At 36.4% G+C, this 25,957-nt stretch overlaps 1 pseudogene; it reads left to right on the top strand.

Annotated features, from left to right (window-relative positions):
- Nucleotides 1-12,657: 12,657 nt before the first annotated feature.
- On the top strand, nucleotides 12,658-16,842 carry LOC137208925 (histone H2A.V-like; annotated as a pseudogene).
- The last annotated feature ends 9,115 nt before the right edge of the window (nucleotides 16,843-25,957 follow it).

Here is a 25,957-nt window from a genome sequence, read left to right as displayed (position 1 = left end):
GCGGGAGAGGCCACAGCAGTGAGAGGCCCACATACCGCAAAAAAAAATATATATATATATATATATATATATATATATATATATATAGTATATGTGGAGCTCCTAATACAGAATCATCAATAAATGCTAGTCTCCTTTAGTATCATTTAGAGATTTCTTGCAGTCATATGTAACAATTATCATGGTTTACCCAAGTAGGGGTTTATTTTTATCACACAACAAGAAGACTGGAGGCATAAAGTCCAGGGCTGGTGCAGCGCTTAAGAAAAGCATCCAAGACCCAGGCTCCCTGTGGATCTACCCACTTTAGCAAATGGCTTAATCCTTATGGACACAAGATGGCTGCTCTACTTCCAGACAACAGTTTGGATTCATGTTAGCATAATATATCTTTTCCCATCCCTTTGCTTTTAATCTTTCTGTGTCATAATATTTAAAGTGGGTTTCTTGTAGCCAGTATGGTTGGATCGATTCTTTTGAATTTATACCCAGAGGTAGGATGGTTGGATCCTATGATAATTCTATTTTTAGTTCTTTAAGAAACCTTCATACTGTTTTCCATACTGGCTGCACCAACTTATATTCACATCAATTGTGTACAAGCATTCCAATTTCTTCAAGTCCTTGCCAGCATTTATCTTTGTTTTTTTGGTTTTTTTATATAACAGCCCTTCAGGCAGGTGTGAGGAGACATTCCAGTGTGGTTTTGTTTTGCATTTCCCTCATGATTAGTGATGTTGACCACCATTTCATATACCTGTTGGCCAGTTCTATATCTTCTTTGGAAAAATGGCTATTCAATTTCCTTGCCCATTTTTTAATCAGGTTATTTGTGGGGGTTTTATTTTGGGTTTGTTTGGTTTTTTTTTGCTATTGAGTTGTAGGAGTTCCTTGTATATTTGAGTATTAACTTATCAGATACTTTCTCCCCTTCCATAGTTTGCCTTTTTACTTTGTTGATTGTTCCCTTTGCTATGAAGAAGCATTTTAGTTTGATGTAGTCTCACTTTATTTTTGCTTTTGTTTCCTGTGGTTTTGATGTCTATCCAAGAAATCTTTGCCAAGATCAATGTTCCAAACTTGTCTCATATGTTTTCTTCTAAGAACTTTATAATTTCAGGTCTTACATTTAAATCTTTAATCAATTCTGAGTTGATTTTTGTGTATAGTGTAAGAGAAGGGTCCAACTTTATTCTTTTAGATGTGGATATACAGTTCTCTCAGCACCATTTGTTAATGATACTATCATTGTATATTCTTGACACTCTTGTCGAAGGTCAGTTGACCATAAATGCATGGATTTATTTCTGGGTTCTCTATTCTGTTCCTTTGGTCTATATGTTGTCTTTATGCCAGTACCATACTATTTTAGTTACTGTAGCTTTGTGATATATTTTGAAATGAGGACTGTGATGTCTCCAGCTTTGATCTTCTTAAGATTGCTTTGGCTATTTGAAGTTATTTGTGATTCCATATGAGTTTTAGGATTGTTTTTTCTATTTCTATAAAAAAATACCATTGGGATTTTGATAGGAATTACACTGAATCTGTAGATCACTTTGGGTAGTACAGACATTTTAACAATATTAAGCCTTTCAATTTGTGAACACAGAATGCCTTTCCATTTATTTGTCTTTAATTTTACTCAGCAGTGTTTTGTAGTTTTCAGTGTACAAGTCTTTCACCTCCTTGGTTAAGTTAATTTCTATGTATTTTATTCTTTTTGATGTTATTATAAATGGATTGTTTCCTAATTTTCTTTTTTGATAGTTTGTTGCTGGTGTATAAAAATTAAACTTCTTTTTAATTGAAATATATAGTTGATTTACAATATTGTGTTAGTTTCAGGTGTACAGCAAAGTGATTCAGTTATACATATATATGTATATATCTATATTCTTTTTTTTAATTTTCCATTATATAGTTCATTGCAAGATATTGAATATAGTTCCCTGTGCTATACAGTAAATCCTTGTTGTTTATCTATTTTAGAAACAAAACATTTTGTTATGTTGATTTTTTACCCCACACTTTTACTGAATTCATTTATTTGTTAGCATCTTTTATTGTGGAGTCTTCAGGGTTTTCTACATATAAGATCATGTTATCTGCAAACAAAGATAATTTTACTTCTTCCCTTCTGATTTGGGTGCTTTTCATATCTTTTTCTGCCGAATAGCTCTGGCTAGTACTTCCAGTACTATACTGAATAGAAGTGGTGAGAGTGGACATCCTTGTCTCTTTCTGATTTTAGAGGAAAAGCTTTCAGTTCTGCACTGTTGCATATGATGTGGGCTTTCCATATATGAGCTTTACTAAATTGAAGTAAAATCCTTCCATGACAAGATTTTTGAGAGTTTTTATAATGAAAGGGTGTTGAATTATGTCAAATGATTTTTCTGCATCTATTGAGATGACCATGAGATATTTATCCTTCATTCTGTTAATATGGTGTACGAAATTAATTCATTTTCTTATTTTTTAAAATTTATTTATTTGGCTGCACCGGGTCTTAGTTGTGGCATGCAGGATCTTCGTTGCTACATTTGGGATCTTTTTTTTTTTTGATTTTGGTATTATTTATTTATGATTAATTCACATGCACTATTTTTCATTTTATTTATTTTTTTAACATCTTTATTGGAGTATAATTGCTTTACAATGGTGTGTTAGTTTCTGCTTATGTGGGATCTTTGTTGCAGCACGCAGGTTCTTTAGTTGTGGCATGTGGAATCTTTTGTTGTGGCATGCAAACTCTTAATTGAAGCATGTGAGATTTAGTTCCCTGACCAGGGATCAAACCCAGGCCCCCTGCATTGGAAGTATGGAGTCTTAGACACTGGACCACCAGGGAAGTCTCTCATTTTCCTTTGTTGAACCATTCTTTTATCCCAGGAATAAATCCCACTTGAGCATGGCATATGATCCTTTTAATGTGTTGCTGAATTCATTTTTCTAGTGTTTTGTTGAGAATTTTTGCATCTATGTTCATCAGGGATATTGGCCCATAGTTTCCTTTTCTTGTGGTGTCCTTATCTGTCTTGGTATCAGGATAATGATAGCCTCATAAAATGAGTTTGGAAGTGTATTCTTTTCTTCCATTTTTTTGGAAGAGTAAGAAGAAGTGGTGTTTATTCTTTAAATGTTTAGTGTAATTCAACAGTTAAGACATCTGGCCCTGGACTTTTCTCTGTAGGATGTTTTTGATTACTGATTTCTATAAACCTCCTTATTTGTTATAACTCTGTTCAGGTTTTCTATCTCTTCACAATTCAGTCTTGGTAGGTCGTCTACCTAGGTTGACAACTTCTAGGTTGGTTGTCTGCTTCTAGGAATTTACTCATTTCTTCTAGGTTATTCAATTTGTTGGTATATAATTGTGCATAATAGCCTCTTATGATCCTTTTTATATCTGTGACGTCAATCGTAATGTCTTCTCTTTCTTTTCTGACTTTACTTATTTGAATCTTCTCTTTTTTTTCTTAATTAGTGTGGCTAAGGGTTTGCCAATTTTGTTTATCTTTTCCAAAAATCAACTCCTAGTTTCATCAATTTTCTATTTTTCCATTCTCTACTTCATTTATTTCTACTCTAATCTCTATTATTTCCTTCCTTCTGATAACTTTAGGCTTAGTTTATTACTTTTCTACTTCTTTGAAGTGTAAGGTTGTATTGTTTATTTGAGATATTTCTTCACATTAATGTAAGAATTTATCACTATAAACCTCCCTCAGTACTGCTTTTGCTGCATCCCATAAGTTTTGGTATATTTTGTTTTCATTTTCATTTGCCTTAAGCTATTTTCCAATATCTAATTTCCTTTTTGATTTCTTCTTTGATCCAATGGATATTCAAAAGTGTATTATTTAATTTCAACCTATTTGTGAATTTTCCAATTTTCATTCTTAGTTGATTTTTATTTTCATTCAATTGTAGCCAGAAAAGATACTTGGTAAAATTTCAATCTTCTTGAATTTGTTAAGACTTGTTTTGTGACCCAACATGTGATCTATCCTGGAATAAGTTCTGTGTGTGCTGGAAAAGAATGATTCTGCTGTTGGTTGGAATGTTCTATATATGTCTGTTAGGTTTACTTGGTCTATAGTGTTGTTCAAGTCTACTGTTTCCTTATTGATTTTCTGTCTGGATGTTTTACCCACTATTGAAAGTAGAATATTGGCATCTACTATTATTGTACTGCTGTCTTTTCTCCCTTCAGATCTGTCAATGTTTGTTTTGTATATTTAGGTGATCTGATGTTGGGTCCATATAAGTTTATAATTGTCATATCTTCCTGATGAATTGACCCTTCTATCAGTCTATAATAACTTTTTCTGTGATAGCTTTTTACTTAAAGTCTATTTTCTCTAATATAATTATAGCCACCTCTGCTTTATTTTGGTTACCATTTGCATGGTATATCTTTGTCCGTCTTTTTACTTTCAGCCTATATGTGTCCTTAAATCTAAAGTGAGTCTCTTATAGACAGCATATAATTGGATCGTGGGTTTTTTAATCCATTTTTTTAATCCACTCTATGCCTTTTGAATGAGGAGCATTTGCATCCCCCCAAAAAAAGTATGTATGTTGAAATCCTAACCTCTAAAGGTATCAGTAACTGGGGATTAGGGGAGGTTGTCAGGCCATGAGGGTGGAACCCTCATGAATAGAATTAGTCCTCTTATAAAAGAGATTCCACAGAGCTCCCTAGCCTCTTGCATTATGTCATGACACAGTGAGAAGTCTGCACTCCAGAAAAAAGCTCTCACCCAAACATGCACCATGATCTTGGACTTCCAGCATGTAAAACTGTAAAAAACAAATTTCTGTTGTAAGCTACCCAGTCTGTGTTATTTTGTTATAGCAGCCCAGAAAGTCTAAGCTTCTTTACAATGATTCTTTTGAATTCTGGTCTGGTAATTCATATATTTCCATTTCTTTAGGGTTAGTAACTGGAAATTTATTTTATTCCTTTGATTGTGTCATGTTTTCCTGATTCTTCATGTTCTGTAGTTTTGTGTTAAGGTCTATGCATTTAAAGAAACAGCCACTTCTTCCAGACGTTATGGATTGGCTTTGACTGCAAAGATCTGCAACCTGGCTAGATTCTGGAGCTTTGTACCTACGTGCCCCAACCTCTCTCTCAGGATCCTGTAGTCTCTTACTCCCTTTGGTGTCCAATTGTACTGGGTTCTTTGGCATTCGATGTGAGGTGGGATGGACTGGTCTCTCAGGGAGTGCACTGAAAACTTATGATGTTGGAGACATGTTCCACTCCTCTGCCTCCTTATTAGGCGAGAGGCGTCAGTGCTGTTTTCTCAATCTTGCAGATCTGTGCTGGCTTCAGGGACCCTCCTTCCTCTTTTCCTTTGCTCTTGTCTGTTCAAGGCTTCCAAACAATGCTGATTCCTTCAGCACTTGGTGTGAGGCAGGACGGAAACCAGCCCTGTGGGATGCCCAGTGAAAGACAGGGAGGCCAGGCATGTGCTCCATCCCCCCGACCCGCCACACACAACTGTAGAAGTCACAGGCTCAGCTGATCTCCCTTGGCACTAAAATTGTGCCAGTCTGGGGGAGGAGTTGAGGCAGATCAAGTTAAATCCCTCTTTTTACCCATTTCAATGCAGCTGGGTTCAGTTCTGTGTCTGGTGTGCTGCAACTTCTTAATTGGATTCTGGATTTCTCATAAAGATAAGATGGGACTGCCTATTCCACCATTTTTCTGACATAGCTCGGAATACTCAGGTGAAATTCATTTTAATGATACATTTATTCTTAACCCAATATATCCAAAACCTTATTTCAACTTATAATGCATACATATAAGTTGAATGCATACATCCTAAACCTGAGTACAGAAGCATAACTAAATAGAGGAATATCCTTCTCAATAACTAGAAGTATGAAAGTACATCGCCCAAGTCTGGTATGGTAACTCCATAAAAGCATAAAGAACTCAGGTTCCATCTAACGTTCTTCTACCCAAATTGAGCATTTGGCTTTTGTCCTTATGGTCACAAAATGACTTCCATCTTCAGGAACTGCATATGCATTTTAGGCAGGAAAAAAGTTTAGGGTAAAGTACACACAAAAAAAGTATGCCAACTGAGGCTGTAATCAATATTAACAAAAAAACTGGCTTTCTCATTAGCTCCATCCAGTAGAATTCCACATACATCTCACTGTCTGGGTCATATAGCTACTCCAAGTTGCAAAGGAGTCTAGAAGATGAGTGTTTTTCATGGTTTCACTGATGCCTCAAAAGCATAAGGCTTCAGGACTTCCCTGGTGGTGCAGTGGTTGAGAATCCGCCTGCCAATGCAGCGGACACAGGTTCAATCCCTGGTCTGGGAAGAGCCCACATGCTGCAGAGCACCTAAGCCCATGTGCCACAACTACTGAGGCTGTGCTCTAGAGCCCACGAGCTGCAACTACTGAGCTTGTGTGCTGAAACTACTGAAGCCCACGTGCCTAGAGCCCGTGCTCTGTAACAAGAGAAGCCACCGCGATGAGAAGCCTGCCCACTGCAATGAAGAGTAGCCCCCGGGGCCACCACTAGAAAAAGCCCACGTGCAGCAACGAAGACCCAACACAGCCAAAAAAGAAAAAAAATCCATAAAAAAAAAAAAATAAGGCTTCTGTTAGTAAAGGAGAAGGGAGGGAGGGATATTGATTAGGTAACTAACTAATTTATAACTGAATGCTATGTAACACAGGTAAAATTTCTTTCATTGAATTTAATTATATATAAACATTTTACAAATAAAGTAACAATGGAAGGACCTACTTTTACACATAGTTCTTCACAAATGAATTTACTCAGTGATTCAATTAAATTTATGACTTATACAGTTAAACTTCAAAGAAATGTCAGTGACCCTAAAGGAATTAGACTGAATCAAAGAGAATTTTGGTAACTCTAGTCCTTGTTCCTTTTTGTTAAGTCTTCAGTGTCTGTAACTATTTACCAGATAAACAGTATCTTGTTCTAAATCCAAAGTCATAAACCCTGTCACTTGAGAGATAACATAAATTAGTAAAAAAAAAATGGGTAAAAATATTTTGATTACATATTAAGGATTACTGAATATTCTTCCAATCTAGAGAGAAATATGCTTTTTTCCATTTTTCTTGAACTACACTAACCTTTGGATATATTTTTCATTTTCCCACTTTTAAGACATGGTATAGAGAAATAGTTCTCTACTGTGAGAAAACTAACAGTGCAAGCACAATTGATACATTGATAATGCCGACGCTATTGGCATTGGCAATTAGAATTGGAAAGCCAACTGTGAGTGCTTGTGTCTGTGGTATATAGGAGAAAACCACCCTATGTAAAAGGGCTCTTACTACCCAGAGCTAAGCATTTATTACCATGTAGAAGCTCAGATCCAGTGTTGCCAGATTATGTTTAGGATCCAGATATTTTATATGAAATTTCCTGAGTTTTAACTGTTGGCTCAAAAAAAACCTTAAGAACAATGTATGAAATAGACATATCAGATTTGGATTATGACCTATGAATTGGATGCTTCTGCTCTAGAGAAAAACCCAGAAATTTTGCAAAATGCCAGGTCATTGAAAAGCAGTTCAAGAACATCAGATTTTGGACCTGGTGCAGAGAGAAAATAAAACCAGTAGGCCAGATTTGAGGGAGAAGGAAAATAGAGATCACGCACGATATGCCTTGAGTCATAAAGGTATAATAGGTGCTTTAATTATATTTTGCAAAGACTCTTTGTATAGACTTCGGACCCATTTTAAATACTTTTCAAATAATGATAGTAACCAATGCATTTCAATAAAAACAGGACTGGATAGAGTGGTTGTTACCAGTAAATGCTAATGAGGGTCAATAACTGTTTGGCAGACAAGGTACTAGGTCTTAACTTTTGATCTACAAAAGTCCCCAAGGCTATATATTAAATAGGAGCAAAAATCTTTGGAGGGATAAAAAAAGAAAACTACAAGTTGGATAAATAAAATTTTAAACCAAATAGCAGGATGGTTTAAAAGATAGTCTTTGGAATTAAGCAGATCTTGTTTAAAAGCCAGGACTTGCCACTTAATAGTTCCGTGAAATTTAATAAGATTTAAATTTTTTTTAATTTACTTCTTTAAGCATCAATTTTCTCATCTGCAAAATCTCGCTAATGATAGTTCCTATTGTAAGGATTACTGTAATGCTTAGACTATATATGTAAAGCACTTAGCAAAGTACCTGGCACATATTAAAATCTTCAATACCTGATATATAGATTCTCTGAGGATATGCATATATTTTTATGTATATTTAAATATACAGTATTCAAGAAAGCCACTACATGCAAGGCAATTCCACCAGTTTTACCAGTTCAAATTATTTCCTTGAAGATTTGAAATATTTATACTATACTCATTCTGTAGCACTTAGGTTAACCGCAGGGTATTAGTTTAAGTTTTCCCTGGTTACATCAGCATTTTTTTAACTTAAAAAGAAAAACATGTGCCCTAAAGAACAGCTTAAGTTTTACTGTATTTTAACCACAATCTCATTTTTGCATGGATTTAGCAAATCAGGGGTGTTTTTCTTTCAAGGAAAAGGTGAGAATTTGAGTGGCTGCATTTGACAAATGTGTTGTCAAATGCCCCCTGAAGCTTGGAAATCAATCGACCATGTTTCTCTCATGGAGCAATAGGAACAAGACAGAACATGCCTGTGATCACAGGTCTCCCCTTAGGGTTCTCTTGAGCATGGGAGAAGAGTACCACATTTGTCATCACTTTTTGAAATCCCAGAAATTGCCTTTCAGTAGAAGACTCTGTTCCTTATAAAACTATTTTCTACATTTTTCCCAGCATCATGCAGGCAGGGACTACCTCTGTGTTGTACGCAATTATTGTATTCTATCTTATACAGTAAGTGCTCACCAAGTGTTTGTTGCGTGAATGAAGCAGAGTCCCATCTTTTTATGTTGATAGTTCCCCTGGTAGACAAAATTTGAAATGTTCAAAACAGCACTTAAAGTTTGCTCCATTCGTTTGAACAATTAATTACTCATATTAGTTTTGAGTGAAATAAGCAAGTCATTTCTTATGGTTTTTTTTTTCCCCAAAACAATGAGCATATAATAGATGTTCAATAAATATCTATTAAACTAAGCTTAACTTCTAATCTTTTCCATTTCCTTTTACAACAACCTAGCAAAGCCAAAGGATACACAGGTTGTTCCTGAAAATAAAATGGCAATGTGATGAATTCATAAGACTGGAAATCCACAAACCATGACAGGAGAGCTAATTTTAATAAAAGAGGCAGCATATGTGTTTTGAGTTGAGAAAGAATAAAACATTCTTATTCTAGATTAACACTAATTTTTCCTTAACTATGAGGCATGTTGAAGAGAGACGATAATGAGCCTATCTGGTTTAAAGTCCAAAATGATTGCATTAAATAAGGGCATCAGGATATTCTGTGACTGCAAAACTCATCGGGTTACCTATTACAGCATTCAGTGGTGACCTAGTTTGAGCAATTTGAACAAGGGAATTAAGGTTTCATAGAGGAGAAATAACAGCAATTCCAGTTACATAAATGTAACTAATTCAATAAAATACCATTTTTCCCCTAGAATTTACTAGCAATCAACTAGATTAAATAAGTCTATATACAGACAGTTCCCATTAGTAACCTCTCTAATAATAAAACAGATGGTATCATTCTGGATAATGTAAAAGGCTTTACTCTAAAAAGAGCAGATGTGACTACAAAATTAAAGTACAACAAAACAAAACCTGAACACTGAAATTTTAGGAAAAACATTTTGTTAATTTATTAAGTACATCTCACCAATTCTTGTATATATGTCTGAAACATTCCATATATGCTTCAACTCACACTGAGTAGGAATTTAGTTTTTGCCACATATATTTTCTACTTCACTTCTCTGTGAGGAATGTGTAACTATATTTGCCTAAAATATGTAAATTTAAATTTGTATTTAAATTGTCTTAAATATTTTGCTTTGAATTTGTAGTGGGACTAACACACTTGAGAAAATGCATTAGGAAATTTATTCACTTCCTAAACCAGGTGAATTCCAAAGGGAAAGTATTTTCTTATTTCTCAGAAGGTAAAGCAACATTAGAAACTAAAGAAAGGGGGCTTCCCTGGTGGCACAGTGGTTAAGAATCTGCCTGACAAATGCAGGTAACACGGGTTCAAGCCCTGGTCCGGGAAGATCCCACATGCCATGGAGCAACTAAGCCCGTGTGCCGCAACTGCTGAGCCTGAGCTCTAGAGCCCACGAGCCACAACTACTGAGCCCACTTGCCACAACTACTGAAGCCCGCACACCTAGAGCCCATGCTCCACAACAAGAGAAGCCACCGCAATCAGAAGCCTTCACACCACAGTGAAGAGTAGTCCCCGCTCTTCACAACTAGAGAAAGCCTGCACGTAGCAATGAAGACCCAAAGCATCACAAATAAATAAATAAATAAATTTATTTTTTAAAAAAGGAAGGAAGACGTCTGTGTGATTAGAAAACATGATAACAGAGACCAAAAGTTCACTGCAAAATTCTGAAATCCTCCTCTCTCCCTTCCTTGTCTCTATGCACATCTCTCCTTTTCCTGTCTCTATGACAGAGCAATCATGAGACAATATTTCACGTATACCAAATGTTATAAATACTGCCTAAATCCTAATAAAGAAACAGCTTTTGCTTCTGTTGATCTATGTTTCTGTTTCCTAGTTCATTCATTTCTCTTTTTTTGCTTCCTTTCATCAATTTTTTTTCAACTTTTTGCGCAGATACTTCAATAATTTGAACTATTTTCAAACTGAGCTATAAAAGAAACTCCATGTACTTTTTCTTTTTTTAGCAACTTCAATGAGCAGAAATTTCAATGACACTCAATTCTAAAAATTTATTGTAATTTTCATTGTGATTTCGCCTTTGTCTCATGTAGTAGTCCTTTTTTAGTTTACAAATCTATGGAGCCTTCCTAAATAATTGTCTGTTCTTCACAGATGTAGAGAACAAACGTATGAACACCAAGGCAGGGAAGTGGTGGGGGTGTGGGTGGTGTGGGATGAATTGGGAGATTGGGATTTAATATATATACTAATATGTATAAAAAAGATAACTAAATAAGAACCTGCTGTATAAAAAATTAAATAAAATTCAAAATAATAGTAATTGTTTATTCTTGACTTCTAATTTAATGTACTGTGTTCAGAGGACTTGCTCTGACCTTCACTGAGACTTCTTTTGAGAACTACTACCTGTACCTAATGCCACTGTTTATAACTGTTTTATGTACCCTTAAAAAGAATGTATATTTTCTACTTTAGGGTACAGATCAAGCTATTATTTTTTTTCAAGATCACTACATTTTTATCTACTTGATCAATTTCTGATAATGGTTTGCTAAAAATCTCCCAGTATCTTTGTGAATTTATCAAATTTACCTTATAATTGTGTCAGTTTTATATTTTGAGACAATGCTGGGTACACAGAAGTTCATAATTTTTATATCTTCTTAGTTAATTCTTCCTTTATTATTATGTAATAATCTTTATCTCTGCTTATGCTTTTTGCCTTAGTTTCTACTTTGTATAATTTTGTTTTGCCAACTATTTTAAATTATAATTTTCCTGATATATATTTTAATTATCTCTTTATTTTCTATCTTTCTATGTGGTTTTGTTTCAGATTTGGCTCTTGGATACATCATATATTAATAAATGGATTTTGTAATGTTTATCCAATCTAATTATGTCCTCAGTAGTGAAGATTAATCAATACACACTTATTGAATCTTCATATGTACTATCACACTGGTCATATTTCTAACATTTTCTTTTTTGTTTTCATTTTTTCTCTTTTGCTGCATTCTGTTGGATTGTTTTACATATAACAACAATAATGATGATGATGATGATAATAAATAAAATTTAGCATTTAGTGTAGGGTATATATTATAAGGGCTTTACATGTACAAATTCATTAAACCTTCACAACAACTCTATAAGAGAAAGACTATTAAGATCCCCATCTTGCATTTGAGGAACTTGAGGCACTGAGAGGCTAAGTAACTTGCTCTAGGTCACACAGCCAGTAAGAGATGGAGCTAGATCTGAACTTAACAAGTCAAGTTCCAAAAATTACACTCTTAACCACCACACTGTCCTCTTCTTAAGGTACCTTTTACAATGATTTTTAAATGACTTTGGTTTCAGAAAAAGATTTACACTTACATCTGTAAGAACTTCCAAACTATGAACAATTTTAGAGAGTCTGACATCAACAATGGAAAATAGGCACAAACTTTCTGAAAAACTACTATTATCTTACTCTTCTATTCATTGCCTAAAATTGAGAAAGAGTGGAGGAGAATCACCACACGGCCTCATGATTCTTTTAAGTTGCATTTTCGAAGTCCAAACCATTTACAAATTAAATTCATTCTAAGAAAAACTATTTTGACTTGTAGAATATAGAGCAAATGATGATCCAGGACTCTTTAGCCTAGGTTTTAAGAAGGTCTGGCAGCTTCTGCTTTATGCTCTTTGGACCCTAAGCTGGTATGAAAGAAGTTAAGTAACTAGAGAGAGAGGACCTGTGGAGTGGCCCTGAAGGATGCAATGCAATGTGGAACACAGGCCACATGAAGAAGCACAAGTGCCAGAGATGTGAGTGAAGAAGCCCTTCTCAATCTTCCAGTCCCCAGCCAGTCTAGGCATTGCAGCTGAGGGACTTCATGGAGCTGAAACAAACCATCCCCATTCTGCCCTCTCCAACATGAGAAATATTTAAATGGTTGCTGTTTTGAAGCTACTCCACCTCTTTCACTTCCACATCAAAGTCTCACACTGGTACATATAATTGCTGAAGCCTATGTCACATGCCTGTGGTAGCTGTAAGGATGTCCACTGATCTCCATCCTGACTCCTCCATTAGGGGGCTGGGAAATAACATGAAAGTTTCTCTCGTATATGAAAAGATAATGGCACCCATGAATAAGACAGATGGATACTACACATACCTAACAGTCATGATGTGGAAATGTGACCAACTAACCCTGGATCATGGAGAGCAGGGACTTTAACTGCTGAATTAAGAAAGAACTGCAAAGAATCTAGCAGATGCATAGCAGTCACAATGTGTTAAATAAATGACAGAATTATGAAATGCTGATCACATTTTGCATATCTCTCATTTCAACAGATATTAATATCTGTTTCATGGTGGGAAAAGAGTTTCGTATATAGTTTTTCTTTTTGATGACTATCATAATGTGGGGATGGGGGAAGCAGAAGTAGTAACAGCTTCTGAGGACTAGTAATGAAATTGTTTAAGTGTAAATGGACATAGAATAGTTAAAATAGCCTAATTAAAGACTCACAGACATAAAGAACAGACTTGTGGCTGCCAAGGGGGAAGGGGGTTTGGGAAGGAATAGACTGGGAGTTTGGGATTAGCAGACGCAAACTATTATATAGAGAATGGATAAACAACAAGGTCCTACTGTATAGCAGAGGGAACTATATTCAATATCCTGTAACAAACCACAATGGAAAAGAATATGAAAAAGAATATATACATATATATACACATATATGTCACTTTGTTGTACACCAGAAAGTAACACAACATTGTAAATCAACTATACTTCAATAAAAAATAAATTAAAATATATATATAACCTAGTTAAGTTATTGAATTTCAAGGACAAAGAAATAATACTTCAGTCACTCAAGAAGAAAACATATGTGATAGTTAATTTTATATGTCATATTGACTGGGCTACAAGGTACCCAGCCATTTGGTCAAATATTATTCTGGGTGTGGCTGTGAGAGTATTTCTGCGTGAGATTAACATTTGAATTGGTAGACTGAGTAAAGCAGACTGTCCTCTCTAATGTCGCTTAGACCTCATCTAATCAACTGAAGACTTGAACAGAACAAAAAAACTGAGTAAAAAGGAAATTTACCTGCCTAACTGATTGAGCTGGGACATCAATCTTTCACCCTCAGACTAGAACTTGCACCAATTGGCTCTCCTGGTTTTCAGGCCTTTGGACTCAGACTGAAACTACACTGCCAGCTCTCTTCGGTTGCCAGTTTGCCAACTGCAGACCTTGGGACCTCTCAGCCTCCATAAGCACAATATATATATATATATATATATATATATATATCTCCTATTGGTTGTTTCTCTGGAGATCCCTGGCTAATACAAGTCACCTACAAGGAAAAATAAATCAAGCTAACCTCAGACAGCTCCACGATATTCAGTGCTAAAAAATAATAGAGCAAGTTTCTGAAGGAAAGAAACCCAATGTCTACAGAATCTTGACGAAGGTAACTCAAGAAGTTCATACATTGCCAAATTGTACTTCAAACATAAAAGTAATAAATGTCTTCACATATGCAAGATCTCAGGAACACATATCTATAAGCCTTTTTCAGACAGAAAAATCTACTTGACAGTGAAATCCAACCAATCAAGAGATGAATCAACATAAAGATTTTCTTAAATAGAGAAGCTGTGGTGAAACAAGTGATAGCAAGACTTGTGGTTACAGAACAGCGCTTAAATGTCATAAACTTGAAAACATGAAAATGACAACTTACCTAAAAAATTAGCAGGAGGAAGAAGGGGTGGGAGTAAACATAAAAGCACAAACTATTTTCATTTATCATAATAGCAAAATAATAGATAACATTAAAAAAATACATCATGAAAAAAATGGCTCCAAAGACTTCACTTTTTTCATAATCTTTTGTTGTTAACCTTAAAAGGATACTTTACAAAGTAATATCTCTTTTCATGGATAAACAGTCACTTAAATTTAGCAGTTCTTTCCATTTCACCCATTTCTTTTTCTTCCTTTAAAATTATGTGAATTTAATGTCAACTTAAATTTAAAATGTTTAATATAAAAAGCAGTAGATGTAATCTTATTATTAAAAATTATTTCTCTCTAATGTCTATATGGAAATGTACATTGGAAAATACTAGAAAACTTTTTTTATATTTCTGAGAAAAACTAAGAACATTACATTCCACCAAAATGTTTTTCACATTTAAATAGCAACAAACATTCTCAAGCATGAAAGAACCCAGGGAATATAACAAACTTGAGACTTTTCTGGGGAAAAAATGTATGCTTTAAATTGTGCCAATAAAATTAAACCAATAAAGAAATGAATGGATAATTCAAATTATTTGTATTTTTTTATTTTATTTTATTTTATTTTTTTGCAGTACGTAGGCCTCTCACTGTTGTGGCCTCTCCCATTGCAGAGCATAGGCTCAGCGAGCCCGCTCCGCGGCATGTGGGATCTTCCCTGACTGGGGCACAAACCCATGTCCCCTGCATCGGCAGGCAGACTCTCAACCACTGCGCCACCAGGGAAGCCCAATTATTTGTATTTTAATATAGTGAGAGCTGAAACCATCTTCATCCACACAGCTTACTGTCTATGTTCACACGACTTTATTATTCCACTGTCCTCATCAATATAACTTTACTATTCCAGGAAACTCTTGCCCAGGAAGATAAAAATAACATTTTTGTTCATTCCAAGAATTCTACAAAAGATTCATAAACTCTTCAATAAAAAACAGAAATAACAGTTTACGCCCCCAGACTCTGGACCCATCACCTCAAAATCCACAAATTTTAAACTATTAGACTATGATTCTTACCCAATTCTAATCAAGCCACTACACTGGAAGTCCAGGCTTAAACAGGACTCCAAGACTCTCATAAACATCCCAACTTTGTCCTTCTCCCTCTAAGATGCTAAGACACTGTCAATTCAGTGTTTCTCCTTACTGTGGTAAGAATAAATGCAGCTTTGTCTTCTCAGTGAGTTGTTTGGGTGGTATTCTAGGGTAGCCAGCGTTCAACAAAAATCATGACTAGAAAAGAAAAAACAACACAAATCAAGGCAAGAAAGTAACGATAAGAAAATCCAAGCATACCTTAGAAACTAAGGATAGGAAGGAGGAGAGATGGGGTGCATAAAAGCTGGAGACGAATAAGACCAAAATTCCTTAACAAAGGTCTGAGGTGGGTTCCACTTCCTTAAAAACAGGGTCTTGAAGAGAGCTGTTGCATTCCTTCCTGGGAGGCCGAGTGAACAAAGCCCAATCTAACACCTTTGCTTCCGTCTTAAGCAGTGTTCGTCAAGTGTGGCTCACGGACTGCCCACCTCAGAATCATCTGGAGTGTGTAACAGCAATGCTTTCCCCCAGACCCTACTAGCATCTCTACAAGGAGGCCTTGGAACTGGCATATTTAGTACGCTCTGCGCATTAATAAACCTCACACCGAATTAGAGAATCCCTGAGCTAAAGGGTGCAACTCTCATATCTAAATTACCCTTTCCAGGGGCCCCAGTGGCGGCTGCGGTCTGTGCAGCGGCGGCAGGGAGGGGTGTGGGGAGGGGCGGTGGCGTTGGGATCGAGGTCGGGAGCGGCGGGGACGAAGCTGGGCAGGACAGCGGGAAGGCCAAGGCTAAGGCAGTGTCTACTCACAGAGAGCTGGGCTACAGTTTCCCGTGGGCTGCATCCACAGACATTTTAAGACTCGCACCACGAGCCACAAGGAAGAGCGGCTGCCACTGTGGTAGTGCCCGGGCCGTACTTCTCCAGTAGCTGGAGCCAGCAGGGGACGCTTCCGAGGATCTCAAAGTTACGCGGATCACTCTGTGCCACGTGCAGCGTGCGATCCGCGGTGACGAGAGGTTGGACTCCCTTATCAAGGCTACCATAGCTGGGGATGGTGTGATCCCTCACATCCGCAACTCTCTGATTAAGGGACAGCAGAGAACTGCTTAGATAGTTATTTTAACTGACATTCTTCCTCCACCGTCATTGTACTGTAACTGGGGCAGAAGAAAAATAATGGGGCTATGTGGAATTTTTAAAACAGTTAAGTGGAAAAGCATAGAAAGTTGCTTCAGACTTGCTAAAAGAAGCATTTGTAGGTTCCTAGACTCGAAGTTTGATAAAAGTAGCTTTTGGGGGACTTCCCTGGTGGTCCAGTGGTTGAGACTTGGCCTTCAAGGCAGGGGGTGCAGGTTCCATCCCTGTTGGGGGAGCTAAGATCCCACACGCCTTGTGGCCAAAAAAAAAAAAAAAAAAAAAGACATAAAACAGAAGCAATATTATAACAAATTCAATAAAGATTTTAAAAATGTCCACATCCAAAAAATCTTTTTTAAAAAAGTACCTTTTCATGTGACAACAGTTGTGTGCCACTGTATCTCCAGATCCTAGCACAGTGCTTTGTACATGGTAGATGTTTAATAAATATTTGTTAAATTAATTAGTACCATATTGGAAAATGTTGGTCAAATGCAATGATTTCAGTTTTAGTGGAATTAATGGTTAGATAGTCTTTCTAACAGTAATTGGTCAACAAGTTACATTGTTATTTAATATCATTCCTCATTTGTGATAATAAAATAAAGTTGTCCACATAAAAGATCAGGTCTTAGAAGGAACTAGTACAGTGTTAAAGGTTAAAGTTAAAGTGTTTAGAATCTTACAAGAACTTTTAAAAATCCAAGGTAGTACACTGGACCTCAGGCAGATTATTAAACCTTTCTGAGATTCCAGTTATCTGTAAACTGGGGGTTATATTAGCTGCTTCACTTACCTGTGGGCTAGAAGGGTTGACAAACTACGATCCATGGGCCAGATCTGGCCTTACAGTCTATTTTTGTACAGCCTGGGAGCAAAGAATTGTTTTCACAGTTTTACATAGTTGAAAAGAAGAAGGGCATGGGTGACTATGTGTGGCACATGAAGTCTAAAATATTTACTATCTGGCCCTTTACAGAAACAATCTGCTAATCCTTGTGTGATGGTTAAATTTATGTGTCAACTTGACTAGGCCAAGGAGCACCCAGATTAAACATTATTTGTGGGTGTGTCTGTGGGCGTGTTTCCAGATGAGACTAGCATTTTGAATCTGGACTCAATAAGATAGATTGCCCTCCCCAATATGAATGGGACTCATCCAATCTTTCACAGCCTTCCAAAAGAACAATATAGGACAAAAAGTTGAAGGAAGGAGGAATTTGCTCCTTTTTGCTTCCTGCCCATCAGAGCTAGGACCTTAGTCTTCCTCTGCCCTTGGACTGGAACTTACACCATCAGCTACGTTGGTTCTCTATCCTTGAGACTCAGACTAGGATTTTATCACCAGCTTTCCTCCATCCAGCTTGCAAACAGCATATTGTGGGATTTTTCAGCCTTCATAATTATGTATGCCAATTCCTCATAATAAATATATACATATATAGAGAGACATATATACACTAATATGTATAAAATGGATAACTAATAAGAACCTGATATATTAAAAAATAAATAAAATAAAATTCAAAAAAAAAAGTTGTGGGGGAAAATAATTAATTTGCATGTCCTAAAGAAAAAAACTCACAGTATAACAAAAATTAAAGCTCCCTTTTCTTATACAACTAAGTCACATCTCATAATGGTAATTTGATATTCAAACACTGTGAGAAATCAAATTCTCAAATTTTGTTAAAGAGCTAAGCATTTAAAATATAACCGAACCATTTTGATTCAATTAAGGTAGAAAGTTCTACTGCTTTATTTTGTTTATCAAATATATCATATATTAAACCTTATTTGGGAATTACTTCCCAAGTTAAGCAAACACAAAACTTCTAACACAAACACAGAAGAACTCTCACGAAAAAGATTCCAGCAGAGGCAGGCAGACATTGGTACCGTTACTTAACTGAAATGAAGAAAAAACTGCAAGGTTTAAAACAACCAAATAATGTTTGTGGCGCTGAATGTTTGAAGTTAATGTAAACTATTTCTTCTTTGTCTACCAGAGTTAACCATTCACCTCACTCCCAAAGACTCAAGTGAATCAGAGCACAGATGTCTCAGCGACACCCTTCAGGGAGATAAAAGGAATAAAAGAAAGCAAGTACTAAACTTATATCACTGTTTTCAAAGGAAAAATGTTTAAAGAATCTTTTCCAACTGTTTTTCTGTTTTGTTGATAGGTTTTGTTTTAGGGAGTGGAAATGCAATCTCACCTTTGGGATCTAGTTTTCTTCAAGTGCACAGCAATGTATCTTGTGTTCTGAATTTGCAAAATTCTTATAGAAAAATGAAGAATCTTAGAGATAGGAATTCATCTGAAATATCCAATGATTTTTGTTATTTGCATTTTGTATAATCAGAAAAAAATAGTAAAGTTTATCATTCCATAAAACTACTAGATTAGAGATAATCAGTCACAGAATATCACAAAATTAACTTTCTCTGAAGTGGATCATTAATTTTTATATCAATCAGTTAAAAAGTGGTGGTGAAATTTATACGACATTTGGGAGGATTCAGATCAAGCCTGAAACAGCCATTCAGGACCCAAGAACTCAGAAGTTTGCAAACCTGAAATGAGAGTGAGCAACAAATTTCACAATTATGTTGTCCTGAATCTTTGTGCTATTCTGGTCATCTGTATTCCCCACACTTGAAATTTAACTCATTAAAGGTCCCGAGCATAAGAACCTGAAAAATGTAATTGTGTGCTTTTATCAATATTCAATAAATACTCATTTCATCATTTTGAGATTTTTGTGACCAAATAAGGATGCTTATCCTGCAACAAGTCTGTTTGGTCTACCCTTTTCTTTCTGAAGAGCACAATACCATAATTTGCTCTAAAAAAAAAGGCAACATCACAGAGTGGAAACACGAAAAGGAAATACTTTTGGAGGATATGGTGTAACAGAAGAGAAATTCTCTAAATAGGTAGTCTCAATTTACTATTTTTCTCTTCTTATTCACTGGAAAAGATCCTTACTCTCCCAAGAATCAGTTTTTGTTTATCAAGCAGACAAACAAAAGAATCCACAATTTATAATATAAGAATGATAATAAATTAAAGGGCCTTCGTGTATATTCCCTGTCGCGCTTTTTAACAAGCAGCTGGCTCCTTTGTCTCTGCTAACACTCAAAAGCAAAACTAAATCTAGACAGTCCTTTTATAAATTATGATATATTTCTAGAAACATGGGAAAATCTTCAGTTATACTGCAATTGGTGTCCCACTATATAGAGTGAGAAAATTACTGTATTTTTGTTAACTTTCTGGTAACTGCAAGAATTAAGTCAAGTCTTTATGGAAATTGCCCCCCCCAAAAATGTAATTATAAAATTACTAATTGAGTAACTGATTGTAAATTCTAATTTTTTCTAATATTCTACGAATTAAAAAAAATTTTAATACTATGTTGCTGGGCATCAAAAGAGGCATTTTGTAGTGCTTGATTAACTATCTGATACACAGTAGACATTCAATAAATGTATTTTTTTAAATGAAAGATAAAGAAGATATTCCTGACTTTTCTTTATTATCTACCTCCATGTAAGACAAAGTTGTGTTTTCCCCTGTTACCATAATATAATACCTGAAATTTAAAATATTCTATCTGATTTTAACCACTAACCCCACCTTAAAATAATCTGAATCTTTAAATTTAAATCAGTACAATTTAAATGAGTACAATTTACCCAGATCCACTATATTTTTATTGAACACCGAACATGCAGAAAATACCGCAGGTCTGTAACAGTGGCCCCAGAGAGCTTATAAAATAAAAGGGACAGCACATACATTAATAGTTATAAGACAAGGGAAAACATAAGCATCATAAGCATCGGAAGACAGGGGGAATATACAATTGTGAAGCAGGGTGTCAAGGAAGAGGTAACGTTTGAGATAAACTGTGGAAAAAAAGTAACAAGTCTTTGACAGATGACATTAGAGAAATAGGGTATCCCAAGCAAAGTAAACACGGTGTACTTTTTTAGGTCTTTCAGGGAGTTACCACTAACCCAGTTTTACTGGATCAACGGGTCAATGTAAAAATAAAGTACAAGAGCGTCCTGAAAGTTTATGCTCAGCGTGGAGTGGAGGCGCTATACTTATTTTAATAGGTAATGGAATGGCATTTAAGGTTTGTACCTGTCAGTGTCTGAAGCAAATAGCACATTCAAATAGGATCAGTGGGTGGATGAAGACACGATTTACAAAAGGTGTGGGCTGTGTAAGGGACATCAATAAGAGATGGTGGACCACATCCTGCCAGCAACAGTGGGAAGGGTTGCCACCACCAGTCCTAAAAGTCGAAGTAGAAGGAGATTTTATTGGAACCTGCAGAAAGAAGCAACAAATTGTAAGAGCGCATCTCCTGACATGAGGCAAGACCTTTTGTGGAGGAGGACAGGCAACCTACGGCTGAGCAAGGAGAACCAGGGGAATAAGTACCCAAACTAACTCTCTGCTTGCTCCTTCCAGCCTCCTGCAAGCGCCCCCTGTTGGCTAAACTCAGTTGGAAGCCGGAAGGCAAGGGAGACCATTGATACAGTCCATATAGACCTTCTTCCCAGGGCACAGAACAGGACAGAGAAAGGAATGGAATAGATTTGGAGGGGCAAAAGGAAAATATAAAACACAAGGCTTTTGAGCAAAAGAGAGATACCTCCTAGAAAAATTGATCCAACGGGTATAGAGAGAATCAAGAGACGTATAGATGAAGAAACTAAGAATACAGTAGAGAAGACTGTAAAGGTCAGAAACAGGGTCATGGCAGTGGAAAAAGAAGTAAAAATTTGCCTGTGAGAGCTTTTGAAGGTACAAGTCGGTTCTTGGAATAGTGCCAGGCATGAATGCAATGTGGCTTTTGATGGCTTCTGTTGGACAGTTGTGTAACAAAGGGATGAGAACTGCTGCTGGGGTCCTAAAGCACAAACTTAACGCTGTATCCATGGGCAAGTAGGCGCTAAGCAGAATTAGCTGGAAGTTGAAGGGATCCCAGGTATGTTTTTTTCCATGGATGGCTTGCTTGAGGTACAAATTCTGGAGACTTTTTATATAAAGTTGTGAAGAGAGGTGTTGGCTACAAGGCAATGAACAAGGAGTTTTAAGCAAAGGCAGATGTTCTGTTATCCTGAAGATTTCAAGGACATTTATGACAGCAGTCATGCATCTTAACAGTTGACAGACAGCTGGATGGATCCTCATGGAATAGAAAACCAAACAACTTTCAATTTTATTAAATATTTATAAACCAAAAAAAATTTTTTTTTGCCTGTGAGAAACATGACAGTGATAAATCGTGGGGCTTCTAACAGATTAGAAGGAGGGGAAAAGGAAAATTAGAAGTCCAAAATTTTGAACCTTGGTTCCTGGGAGAACAAGGCCGTTATTAGAAACATAAAAATTAAGTGCTGGATTTTAGAGTAAAATGCATAAAGTTCCTAATTGCTGCTCACAGGAATGGGGAGGCCTGGAGAATGTGAGCTATGAGGGGTGTCCTAGAGGTCAGCACAATCCAGAACAGGGTTCTACCCTAGGTCACAGCAAAAAGCACAGCAAGAGAAAGAGTCCAGATCAATTTGGGGCCCCAAACTGATCTGGACTTTATTTAATGCACCCTATACCCTTCCTGAAAAATCTGCTTTAAAAAATAATACTGCTGAACCATCTCCCCACAAAATATCATCCAAAATAACATGCAAATGGGTAAGTCATAGGGGAGGACAGATGGGAAGTGTTGAGCATAGACTGCAAACCAAACAACTGTAGTAACTGTGGTTCCAAAACAGACTGCAGAGTCGTAATTCTTGAAAGAAAGACTGCATGAAGTAAAAATAGTCATTTGGCAATAAAACATATAAAAATCCAATCAAAGCATGGGGTAGGAGAAGGAAGTGGGAAGAAGTGTCAGTGTCAGCAACTGAAACAGTGTGGTAGTGTGGTAGCACTAAAGGACAGATGAAGAGAAAAGAATGATGCACCTGGACCAGATACAGGTGCATATAGGAATTAATACGCGATACACATGTATTTAAAACTAGAGGAGAAGTAAAATTAGGAATTAGCATGTGATACGCACATATTTAAAATTAAAGGGGGATAAATATGTATTTTAAATTCCCAATTTAATTTGCTTGGGGACAATTAACTAATCTTTTGGAAAATATTAACACGATTTGGTATCATTTAGGAATGACTTCATCTGCAAATAGCAGAAGCCCCAACTTACAGCTGCTTAAATAAATTCTGGCTTGCCCTAAAGAACTCTGGGGATAACAGTTCAGGACTGACGACAGCTCAGTGGTGTCATTAAAGACCCAGGTTGTTTCTCTTTTCATGCCACCATCATTACTCAGCAGGCTATTGTTCTCATCCTTATCACCTCAGGATAAAGATGGCTGGGCACCCCATGACCTCGGGCCTGTGTTCTAGGCATGAAGAAAGGAAAAAGGCAGAGGGCATAATGGGCAAACCAGTCACACATTCACCAAACTATAACAATGGTGGCATCTGTAACCAGATTATTTTTATCTCTAGCTTTTTGTGTGATCTGAATTTTTCCAAAGATTGTATATTGAATTTTGTCAGAAATAAAATTATGAACCTATTTCCATTTTGCAGAAAGACTAGTCAAGGAAATCATAAGTCTCTTTCAAAATCAGTAAGCCTCCATTTCTCTGTGATTCTCAGTATCATCTTAAGTTTTATTTTTAGCACAGACCACTTACTAGATTCCTTCTTCTGGAAAATGAGCTGTTCAGAAAACTAACGTTTATGTTCCAAACCCCTGGGAACACAAAAATTATGGGTTATCTTAGTAATAATGCTGAGTCTCTAAGAACTTTATTTAATGCATTTAGGTAAGCTGTGTATTTTCAAGCATCTAATTACAACTACTAAAGATAATTCCCAGCATGATCTTCACAGAAGGAGAATACGGGGGGCCAGAAGAGAAAAATCAACCTACAATAAAAAAAATCAACCTACTATTTTCAGATTTTGCTTAAATATTCTGTTCTACCCTAGAATATTTTCATTTTTTACCATACAGATGAATATAATTTTTAAGAATTCAGTACAATTATAGAGTACCAAAAAGGTTACAGGATTCTGGGAAAAAAAGAAATGTCTGTGCTTGAGTTAGAAATAAATCTTCACTCTCCCCTAAACTTTAAAATAGTTCTTATGATTAAATTATACGATATACTGAAGATATTAAGCAAGTTAATTATTTCGTAATGTGTAGGCTAGACATACTAACATTGGTGGTAGAAAAGCACTTAAAGTGCAAAACAAGAAAATGTTATTTAATTTTGGGTGACAGATTTTTTTTCATTCCTGGTTTTCAAAGAACCCAGAAAAGCAATTTTCCACATGCCATTTTCCAAAGAGGTAATACATAGTCCTTTAATAACCATTCTGGACATCCTCTCAGTTCCTAGGAATGATGAAGAGAACAGGCATCCAACCAGGACAACCTCCAGCCCCTAGTGTGCAGCTCAAAGTCATTCCTTGTAATAGAAAGGGATTGAAAACTGCCATTTTGTTTTCCCTTCATTCTTTTCTCCACTGTGGGATTGTGTCTGATTCATGAAAAAGTGCAATTTGCTACATTAACCAAAGCCAGTTCTGTTATCACTCTAATAATAGTCTGAATCCTAGCCCTCTACTCAAGAGGTCTGTGATATTTAAAAAATTATTTAGCATACTTGGCCCTCAGTTTCCTCACCAGTAAAATAGGTGCCGTTGTGAAAATTAAGAAAGATCATGTTTCATTAGCTCTCTGCATATAATAACCAGTTAATATATTATAGCTGTAATGTATATTATATAATATGTTATATAATTAAAATCCTATCCATTTTTCAAGATTCCTACATTCTTGTTCAGCTTTCACAATGAAATCCTCACCCCCATAATGTAGTCTAAGCAATCTGTCCTTGCTATAAGACATTACCTGTATTATTTGAGAATTTAATTTGAGAATTTAATTAGATCCTGTTTTACAAGTCACTCCCTAGTTTTCCCATGTTCTCTCAGGAGGAGACCTTGTCCTACAGGGTCTGATGGCTTGCCTTGATCCTGACCAAAGTAGAATAAGTAAATGCTGCAATCCAACACCCCCTGTGGTCTGGAGTCATTCTGTGCTCTATACTTTGTATAAATGGATGAGCTGCATCCATACAGCTTGCTTCTCCACTAAGCAGGTTTCCTTCTGGTTTAGGCCTCAGTTTCTTTGCATGTAAACCCAAGTGTCCAGATACCAGCATCTTTCCCGGAACCCAGCCTCCTTGGTTTGCATCTCTCATGATCTCCTGCCAGTATTGTCCACCAAAAGGGATGAAGTTATTCCTGCTTCCTATCACCACCCCTCTGTCAGAGGTAAGGATTATGTCAAAAATGTACTGATCGGGCTTCCCTGGGGGTGCAGTGGTTGAGAGTCCACCTGCCGATGCAGGGGACACGGGTTCGTGCCCTGGTCCGGGAAGATCCCACATGCCGCGGAGCGGCTAGGCCCGTGAGCTATGGCCACTGAACCTGTGCGTCCGGAGCCTGTGCTCCGCAACGGGAGAGGCCACAACAGTGAGAGGTCCGCGTACTGCAAAAAAAAAAAAAAAGTACTGATCACTTATGATCGCAATATATATCCAGCAATACCTATTCAAACTTTCCTTGGTTTCTAAATTCTCTTTGTCATATTCCATCCTCCAAATTGGACCTCCCTTGCTATAGATGCCCTGCGATTTCATCATCATAACCTTTGGGTACTACCTATTTAACTTGCCTGCAAGCACACGTGAGGCCAAGCCCCCAGCCTGACAAGAGATTGTGACCAAAAGTTTTGAGGTTATACAGACCCTTAAGGAGAAGTAACACAGTTTATACTTTATCATAATAAGAAGGCTTTGAGAGTTTTAAAAAAGGAAGTAATGTGATAAGATTTATCTTTTAGGAAGATCGCTCTGAGTGCAGTGTGAAGACATCTGGATGATATCTTTTTATTATGAACATCAAACCAGTTATGAAAGGAAGGAAAAACCTTAAGGGCAGGAAATGTTACAGAGGTAGAATCAACAG

Source organism: Pseudorca crassidens, chromosome 2 (genome assembly GCF_039906515.1).
Source record: "Pseudorca crassidens isolate mPseCra1 chromosome 2, mPseCra1.hap1, whole genome shotgun sequence".
NCBI classification, from domain to species: domain Eukaryota; kingdom Metazoa; phylum Chordata; class Mammalia; order Artiodactyla; family Delphinidae; genus Pseudorca; species Pseudorca crassidens.
Note: the sequence above shows the minus strand (reverse complement) of the source record. Positions and strands in the feature narration are given on the sequence as shown.